The following is a 6,000-nucleotide window of genomic DNA, read 5'->3' on the forward strand; positions in this document are numbered from 1 at the left end:
CCTCCTCTTGGCCCCCAACCCCCTGGGGTGGGCCCAGTGTCCCAGTCTTCCTTGAGGCTGCTCCCATGCTAAGAGAGCTGTTAGCAACTGTTTGATTTTGCAGTGCCACCACTTCTGAAGCACTTGCAGCATTAATCAATAGGCTGCACTGGGCTGTGTGTTTCACTTGCACCATCTCGTTTACTCCACATCTCCCAGCGACGCAGATCCCCTGATTACCCCCACCTGGAGAACCCAAGTCTCTAATGCTCAGCTGGGCGGAACATCTTGGCCAAGGCCACCAGTGGCCACTGGGGTTCAGTCAGGTGACTCTACTGGCCCCACCATCCCTGGCCAGACAGGACAGGCAGTGGCAGGTGAGGGGAGAAAAATTCCAGCCACCCTAGAAGCGTCTCAGCCACTGTGACCACTGCAGTGAGGGCTGCAATCCTCTGGGGATCCAGAGTGGTGCTCTCTTAGCAGGGTGAGAGCCCTGAAGATGAGGAACAGGGACCAACGTGTTGATCCCCCGACCGGGAGATGCTAGACTCGTGGTCCAGCAGCCTGGAGCCCCAGCCTCCATGACCAGCGGCCAGGGTAGGAGGGATGTCTCAGCCTCGGGACCTCAGCAAAGCCACACCAGGGAGCCTCCAGCTGGGCTCAGGGCTCTCAATCACCCATCCCCTGTCTCTTCTCACCCTCCACCCCTGCCTCTGCCTGGCTCAGCCTCAGCACCTGACATCTGGACCCTGCCTCCTCTCAGAGACCCAGAGGCTGCCTGCTCCCAGCAGCCTAACAAAGAGATCTTTCTAACACCAAGAACTAGCAATGCTACAGCCTGCGATGGCTCCCCAGGACTCAGATGACCAAGTTCAAGTGCCTCAGCCTGGCATTTGGTGGCCCTTCCTAGTTCAGGCTCCCAGCAACTTCCTTTCAATATTCCTTCCAGAACTTTGTGCCCCAAACAGAGCACTGTCCCCTGGCCAGCAGTTGATGTTTCATGCCCAGCCCCCCAAGCACACACATACTCTTCCATTGGCCAGGGATGCCTGGGCCCCATCCTGATGTTCTGAAATGCTTTGTGACCACCAAGGCTCAACTCCAATACCACCCCTTCCACAAAGCCTTCCTGATTCCCAGAGCAGAGCTGCTCTACCGTGCTCAACAGGTGAGGCTAGATGCTCTGGGTAACTTGTCCTGCCTTGGGTCAGGGCTCCTAGCTACTCTGTCCCACCTCTCCTCCCAGCCTGTGAGCCCCTCACAGACATAGTCAGTGCCTCTGTCCACCTCTGGGTGGGGCACAGGGCAGACCCCAGAAATCTGTGCCCATTGGCCACCCTCCAGTGCTCAGGGCCATGCTGCCCTCACCCCAGGGTCCCACGCCTCCGGATCTTGGAAGCTCAGAAAAAGAGCAAAGGACCCACTAAACATACGTCTTCTGGGCCCTGGAGTGGGAAAAGGTCCAGGAAATGGGAAGAGGGTGGAGTCCCTGCCTTTGAGGAGGCAAATCTTTGGATCTGGACTTAAGAGAAAAGGTCCAAAATAAGAAGTGTTGCAAAAAGGTATAAAGGTTGAAACTCCAATGCAAACCCAATGCTGCAGTTCATATAAATAAAATAAATCTTTAGGTACCACATTAGAGACTACAAGGTACTTTCACACCCTCTCAAGTGCGCAGAATGAATCAACAGATCACCAAGTGAATGAGTGGTCTTCCCATAGACTTGTGAAGTCAAACTCATTACCATCTCCATCATGGAGATGCAGAATTTGGGACAGACAGAACTTAAGTTAACCTGATCAAAGACAAGCAGCTCTGGTTAGACTGAACTCAAGTTTTCGGACTCCAGGTTGGTGGCATCATCTATCGTATCATGTGGCCCTCATTTGTTCAACTCCAAGGATGGCAGTTCTTCCAGGCACCACGCTAGGGGCCGAGGATGCAAAGAGAGACAGAACACTACCACGGGGGCTGGCATGTCCCCTTTTAAGTTGGTTGATCTGGAGCCCAACCCACTCTTGCAACAGCAAGACACAGACTCTCCTAGGCTATCTCTGGGCCACCTCTTTAATAGAACCCAATTTTGTTCATGTGTTCATATGTTTCTCCCACTGAGTGGCAAACTCTTGAGGGCTGTCCAAGCCCTGCTGAATGATTTGGATAAATCTGGGCAAGTGGGTGGAGCACCCAGCCAAAGCCAGCCTTGCCCCACTCTGGCTCTAGGCCCACTGGGCCTGCATCACTGGGATGGGGGACTTATGCTGTGGGAGGCGGCCCAAGACACCTTGGGGCTTCTTGTCCTCAGAATCCTCCTGGCCCCCTCAGGAGTTTCTAGCAGCAAGAAAAGAGAACCAAAGTGGAGGGGAGAGGCCTGAACAGCTACTGAGAGGCACACGGTATTTTATGGCTTCCAAAATGAATCCAGTCCACCCTTGCAACTACTCTCATGTCCACACTGGGAGACAGAGTTCCTCCCTAATTATGTTCTCCAAAAGTGCCACCCTGCTGACAGCTTTCCAGGTGATATGTCAAATGCTGATTCTTAAAGCCACAATGAAGAGAGATCAGAAGCAGCAGCATGAAAACAAGACCACGAGGCCCAGGGAGATGGGAGCCAAGGCCACGTTGAAGCACTCACTCCCCAGCTGAGCAAGGCCTACCTCCAGCCCCACTCTGCCCCTGCTAGGGGGACGATCATCACTCACATCTTATGGAGAAAGACCCTGAAGGTCTAAACATAGATCTGTCCCAGAGTCCTTTGCCCAGACCTCAGCATAGCTTGAGGGAGAGTCTGGGGGACTGGTCTCACCCTGGCTGACCAGGGTCTGAGCCGGATGGGAGCACAAGCCAGGAGGGTCTGTAGAGAGAAACATGTCTCTTCAAGAGGCGCTGCTCAGATACGGCTCGTTTCTGGCCTGGAGGCTCAGGCTGTAGCAGCTGACCAACTGGTGGTCCACAGCCTTCACTTCTGCCTGGTTAGGCAAACAGGAGGGAAGGGGAGGGGGTCTGGCCTTTTGCCTAGTCCAGGCGTCTCTTTGCTTCCAGCCAGACAGGCTGTAGGCCACAGGACAGCACCCCATAGGGCTCCAATGCCCACTGAAATGAGAGATCTGTTCCCCCACAAAATAGACATCCCTCCGGAGGAGCTGGGGAAGTGTCCTGCTGAAGACAGGAGGATGCAGCTGTAGGAGAGGGCCAGGGGCTTCTCCCGGGGAAGATAAGGCTGCCACGGTCAGCCCACCAGCCTGGCTGCCTGCCAAGCTTCCTCTAGCCAGCGTGCAGGGGAGACCAACACTGCTGCTCCTCCCCCTAGAACCGCTGGACTCTGGTGGCCCACTGGAGCATCTTCTCCAAGGGACTTTCAAGGCCAGAGCTAAGTATGTGGGGCGGGTGTGGGGATGCAAGGGGAATCCTTGTGAGAAACCTTCCCTATGCCTTCTCTCCACCTCTTGCCACCGTCAGGTAGGGGCTGCTGCAGACAGAGCAGAGCTAGCCAGCTTTCTGCCTCCTGTATTCCATTCGCCGCCAGCCCTCACTTCCTGTGCCTGACAACCTAGGCAACTCAGAGGAGAAAAAGAAAAGGCCCCCAGCTCCCGACCCCAACCACGGTGTCCCAACATGGGATCGCCCAGGTACTCCAGAAACTGAACGACGCTGTTCCAGCGACAAGAGGGATGACAGCCTCTAATGTTGTTGGAAAAGTACAGTGGAGTTCTGAGTCTGTACATCTTGGGAGTAGTTGGGGACCAGGTGAGTGCTGGGAGGCGCTGGATCCCAGGGCAGGGCTGCGGGGGCTGGAACCCTTTACATCCAGACTTCCCACTGCTCAGAGAAGGGACAGGAGTCTTCCTCTCCGCCCCTGCCTCCCCACGGGCCAGCCAGCCCTGAGCAGGCACCATCCGCGGGTACAGATGCTCAGGAAAACAGACATCCGAGAGAGGTTATCCTGAGGCAGAGGACCCCCCCAAAAGGCTTCGCAGGAGAAAGGAAAAACGCAATTAGCAGCCTCCAGTCGCGAGTCTCAGTCTACACCTAGGAAGATGCAAAGCTCTACTTGGCGTAATTTTCCGGACAAAATACGTACATTTCGCCTTTGCCCGGGCCTCCGTTCAAGTTCACCAAGAAACGGAGAAAACCCTCCGCTGACCGGAAGCCTGGCGGTGGCGGAACGAGAGGGAGCTGCTGCTGGGTAAACGTCTCCTCTTAAGAGAGGCAGTGCGCACCCCAAATCCTGTCCTCGCCCCCTCCCCGGGCCCGGACCCGCGGCTCCCTCCGGGGAAACGGACGGTCTCTGAGGATTCCAGGAGGGGGACGCAGCTTGGAAAACTGCCTGGAGCACCCCCGCCCCATCCCGCTCGTGCCGGAGCGCTCACCCCCACCCCCGCCCCGCGCGCACACACTCCCGGGCCAAGCCGCCCCGGCCCCGCGAGATGCGCCCCGCGCCAGCGCGCCCCGGAGCCGGAACAGGTGCAGCCCCGTCGCGCTCCCGGCTGCGTCTACACAAACTTGTTGGCCCGCGGCTGGGGGGGAACCCTGCCCGCAGCCCGCGCGGGGGTCCCGCCTAGGGTACCCGGAGACGAGACTCACCCCAGGATCGCGGCCGGCTGGGGCGCCTGCTCCGGCGGCCACGCGCCCGCTTCCCCGGGGCGCCGAGCCCGCAGCCCCGCAGTGCCCGGAGCCCAGGCGCCCCTGGCGCCCGCACGCCCCCGGGCGGCCCCCGGCCAGCGGCCCGACGCGCCCCGGGCACTGGGCGCCGCTGGCGCCTGGCTCCCTGGGCTGCGGACGTCCCGGCTGAGCCGAGGCGGCGGAGCAGGCAGGCGCCGAGCGGGTGGCGGGCGGCGGGCGACGGGCGGCGGGCAAGCGGGCGCCCGGCTCTGCACATGCTCACTCGCGCGGCCCGGGGACAGCGGCCGGCCGCCGCCGGGTCCTAGAGGCACTCGTCTGCCCGCTGCCCCTGGGAGGGGTCGCGGTTGGTGGGGCGGGGGCCCACCCCAGCCCTGGTCCGCGAGGGCCCACCCTAGCCCTGGACCGCGGGACAAGCCCACCCGGCGCGGTCACACGCGCCACTGCCCAGCAAAGACGCTGACAACCATCCCCATATACGTGCAGGCACACACACACGCACACGCACACGCACACGCACACGCACACACACACACACACACACACACAGCCTCGCTGGCCGTAACACACACCAGGCGAATGCGTTCGCGCTTTCAGCAATACACGTCTACACAAACACATTGGGCACTGCCACACTGAGCAGCACGCGGCCACACTGGCTCAGACACAAACACGGAGACAGGCGCACATTGATACAAACACGCTGAATGGACTCTGACACCCACATCACACACACACACACACACACACACACACACACACACACACACGGCTCTTTCCCACTTACTATCAGAAACAACCTGGGACAGGCACACATATATACACTCCATAGCATTCCGATAGCAATACACAGAGGCGAACACACACTGGATCCCTGTCCCGTGCAGAGCTAGACGCTGACACCCACGTCCTTATGCGCGCGCGCACACACACGCATACACTGAGGCGGACCGGCGCTGATAGACACAGGTATACAACCACACTGCTATACGCAACCCCCTTCTTTAAATAAGGGCTGGATCCAAGCTTGAGAATTTCCCCTCTACTCCCCATCCCTGCTCCTCAGAAGTTCCCAAGCCGCGGTGCCACCCTGCCCTGCCAGGCGCATCTGTGGGCCCTATCCTCACCCAGGGCTGGCTGCTGAGATGCTCTGGAGGCTGAGGACCAGCAGAGGCTGCAGGAGCAGCTGGTGGTGGCATGGCTCTAACCTGGTCTTTCTGAAAGCGAGTTTCATGCCTCCAACTCCCACTAGGGGCAGAGCTGCTTGGCAAGGCTCAGAGAAGCCCGTTTTCAACAGGTGGAGGGCAGGCAGGGAGAGGATTAGCTTGGGGATCAGACGGAGCCCTGCTTTATGTAGCTCAGTCAAGTGGTACCCAGAGGGGAAAGGGACTTGTTTA

General features: G+C 58.9%; 1 protein-coding gene across 1 annotated transcript in view; it reads right to left on the reverse strand.

Moving 5' to 3' along the window:
• WSCD1 (WSC domain containing 1) overlaps nucleotides 1-5,099 on the reverse strand; it is a 35,778-nt gene extending 30,679 nt beyond the window's left edge. Inside the window, 1 exon segment of the mRNA XM_032498464.1 lies at nucleotides 4,568-5,099. The gene's annotated coding sequence lies outside the window, so the exon portion shown is untranslated.
• Nucleotides 5,100-6,000: the final 901 nt, after the last annotated feature.

The sequence above is a fragment of the Camelus ferus genome, chromosome 16 (assembly GCF_009834535.1).
Source record: "Camelus ferus isolate YT-003-E chromosome 16, BCGSAC_Cfer_1.0, whole genome shotgun sequence".
Lineage (NCBI taxonomy): Eukaryota > Metazoa > Chordata > Mammalia > Artiodactyla > Camelidae > Camelus > Camelus ferus.